Genomic DNA, 4,165 nt, shown 5'->3' with positions numbered 1-4,165 from the left:
ACAATGCATCTATTTTTCATTATAAAACACAAAAAGTTTATGAGTGTCTCCCCTTTTCTGAAACTCCAGCTTTATAAAAACCTGTTTTACTTTCCTAGAAGCCTAAAGAAAAAAATATCCTCAAAAAGTATTTGAACTCAGATTATAGGGCTTTGATTTCTTTGAAAATAAGATTCAACACAACATAATATAGATCACTTATTTTAATGAAGAGAAATTTTATGAACCTATTTATTCTGCTACCACTGTATCATGGTAAAGAGATATCTAAATAATCTTTAATATTATCTTTCAAAAGAGCTGGTGCTCACAGATGGCTACATTTTTTCTCTGCTATGTATAGTCTTTAACTTTTACATTTGAATTTTATCCTTTTTATTAACTGTAATGACCACTTATTGTCAAAGGGCTTCTTTTAATTATCTCTGGATTTTAATGACCAATATTCTAATTTTTATAAACTGTAGTGTTAACCAAATATTCTGGTATTTTAATAATTATATTAAACTATACCAATCAAAGAAATCCATTTGTGCTCATTTGGACAAAAACTTAAAATTTTGGGGTTATAAACCAAATTACATGTTCTATTTTCAATGTATAAAATTAATTCAACTGTGTACACTTTCTAAAACTAAAATATTTACCAAAGGTATGATTATCTAGGGACATATAACTTATGAAAAATTGTTTATAATAAATTTTTTTAAGTGAGAGAAACATAATTTGCCTTTTTAGGAAATATAACTATTTCCTCTTTATTTCATTATCTATAAATTTTGTATTTCTGATGACAGTAATTATTTTTAGCATATGCCAGTTAAGTTCTACAAATATATACTATTAGCAATACTTAAAAAGGTAGATTCAATTTCTATCAACTGTTTTATTCCTTTATTGTCTCTTTTAAGGGTACATGTTCTTTTTTTGTTAGTAGATCACTTATCTATATCCTTAATTCTCTAGAATTCACAAATCAATACTATCTGGTTTTTCTAATATGCTACAATCTCTTTTCTTAAGATGATGCCTCACCTTTCAGTTACCTTTAAAAGTAGCTTGCAAATATTATTCTACTGAAAGATCCCTCTTTTCTTTTCACAATTTCTGTGTGAAGAAAGGATATTTTCTCTCTTTTATTGTTTTAGTGGCTCAATAAGGACCTTTGCAGTGGTTATGAAAGCCTCAGTAAGAAAAGATGACAATGTGAAACCTCTAGTTTTAAACGTTTCTATACATGTTGAAATTAAATCTTTAAATTTCAATGAATTCGTGTATTATAAAATAAATGAATAACATATAGTGTGCATTTAAAAAACTTTACCTTTTTGGATATAGTCCACCACCAAGTAGAAAAGTCCTCAACGCATCTGTATCAGAATTTTTTAAAAGGGGTTTAATGACTCAGATTTTATGAAAGAAAAGAAGGCAAGTAAATAAGACCAAAAAAAGATTGAAAATAGAATTTGTTATTCATAATGACAAAATACATTTGCCATATTTATATATTTAATGTGGATTTTTCCATGTGACGTTCTTAAATGCTTTTGCATTCAAACATTGCTACCCATTTCATAGATTAAGAGGTAGAGTGTGGTTATGAGTAGGCAGGATGGATATTAAGTAACTTACTGAGAATTAGATGGTGGACAATTAAAGGAACTGGGAACTGAGTATAGTTTTTGTGGACTAAAAATATTGCCTTTCCAAATGCATCACTAATACTTTGCACAAATGTTAATTTAAAAGTCCCTTATATGTTGTTCTAACAATAATGTGTTAATATGTATATACGTGGATGTATATACATATATAACACACACATATATTTTATATTTTAAACACACAGACACAGACACACACATTAGATTCAGATGGATTTTTATTAAACTGCCCTTTCATAGGACTTTTAATTTAACTTGTTAAAAATGCTCCTCCTTTAAAAGAAAGCTTCTGTGAGGTAATATGACTGATACAGTCATATTACTCAGGCAGGTAATACACTAGATTTGAACTAAGTTTCAATATTAAAAAAAATCCGAAATCGGTCTTGAAAATCTTAAAATATTACATGAAATTGTTGTACAGATAAGTAGACATGTGCTAAGGATATTTATATAAAATTATGAGCAGAGTATTCTCTTTGTAATTGGTTTAGATGCCAGATTGCAACTTTGACACTATTACTTATAACTTATCAAAGACAATTCATGCTTTGCAACTGACATTTTAAAATTGGAGATTTACTTGAACTGGTACCTAATGTGTTTTCTGTAATTAATTCCTTTGAGGTCAAGTTTCATGGACACAGGATTCCTTTAACATTAATCCCTCCTTTAGCAATATCTTTATTGTTGGAATTAACAGTTGAAAAAACGTTAATCTTTTTTTTCAAGTAAGAGTCTCAGTTCCAGATATTGTTTGTTTCACCAATGCAAGACATTCTGAAAAGTGCAAAATATCTTAAAAGTAGGTGCTGTGGAGTCAATGCATGAAAAGAGCCAGAAGTTAAATCAATCATATGTTAATACAAAATGGAAAGTTTAATTATGTAGCTACTTAAGTTCTTAATAGAACTCGGTAATGAAGGGTCTGTCTCATTTTAAACTTTATACTACTATTCAGGTTATTTGTAAGTAATACCTAAAATTTATAAGCTTTATATGTTTTTGCTGGTTATTCAGGAGATGTTAAATAGGTTATTTGGAGGACAGCACAATTTGTTGGATGATGATGTTCAAAAAACTGTTGAATGAAAATGAATGACGTTCTCATTGTAGCTGGTTTCCAGTTTTAAGAATGAGAATAATACATTTAAAAGTTGGGAGATAAATAACTGAATATATAGTAGTTTACTATTCCCAAAATGAATTTTGTTAAGCATGAAAAAATGTTTATCAGTTAGGCATGTTTACCTTTTTGCAGTGGCTAATTATGCTTTTTCGCATCGTCCAAAGAAAGACAAATCTTAGTTTTCCTTCTTTAGCATCTGTGTAGCCTCTATCAGGTGAATTGGACAGTTTACATTTTTGGTGTCTGTTTATATACGAAGCATGGAAAGTAATTGTGAGGCTACTCAGCAGTGTTTAATGAAAGCCAAGTGCTCACCAATTCCACATAATTGATTAATTCACATGGAATACGGTGGTAAGGGATGCTGAAATCAGTGGGAGTTTTGCCTACCAGATCTGTCCCTCCAAAAGGTAGAATGGGTGATGTTTTATCTTGGACTTCAAGACCCCTTAATGAGACCTAAGAAAATATTTGTCTTGTCTTTAGTAAAGTTCCTTGCACATGGTTCTTTATGCATTATTACCCCATCATCAACAACAGCATCCAAATATTCACAAAGTTGCTGCATTCTGCTCAGAGATGATGGCTTGGCTTCATGGGCAGATGTTGGGGTTTATGTTTAGAGACATAATCAATGATCTTCCCCCCCTTGGTAACTTGGGGGGAGGAAATTAAAGTATTTAAAGATACGTTTCAAAAGCATTTTACCTATCTGTATAGGTCAATATTTGACAGATTTAGGTTAAAATAGTTTTTATTTTTGTCTTTTGGGTGTTTGGTGCTTTAACTCTCCCTTAAAATGCTATGCAGTACTATCCCAAACTGAAATATCAGGCTCTTGAGCCAGATCTAAATCTCTGAGCTAAGGGTTTTATTTAACTCTTAATAGAGGAAGGCAACAGAAATACTAACATTGGGAAACGAAAGAACAATTTTAGAGTAAAGCAAAGTAGACTACTTTGAGAAAGAAACAAAAAAATCAACCCATATAGAAAACTTTAACAAATTAGGGTACGCGTTAGTATTACGTTAGCAATTTTTCACTTTCCAATAAAACCAGGATTAGATGCCATCAATATTTTAGATAATATCACACATAACTTGGGACCACACATACATGGCACTATAGTATTCTGCACACATATGGCTACCACATGAAAGGAAAGTCTTGTAAAAACTTGGTGTTTACACATTTTTCCCTTTCTGAATGATTTCTGTGAAAATGAATGTATAAGGTTATGTATAAAATCTAGAATCCTTAATGTACCAACACAGATTCTGCAACAAAAGTTGTATGCTTTATTTCACAGTCACGCAAAGTTAAATGTGACTACAACTATGATTTCACTTTAGGAATTACTGCAGATGGATT

The sequence above is a fragment of the Gorilla gorilla genome, chromosome 17, assembly GCF_029281585.2.
Source record: "Gorilla gorilla gorilla isolate KB3781 chromosome 17, NHGRI_mGorGor1-v2.1_pri, whole genome shotgun sequence".
Lineage (NCBI taxonomy): Eukaryota > Metazoa > Chordata > Mammalia > Primates > Hominidae > Gorilla > Gorilla gorilla.
The sequence above is the reverse complement of the archived record's forward strand: the minus strand, read 5'-3'. Positions refer to the sequence as shown.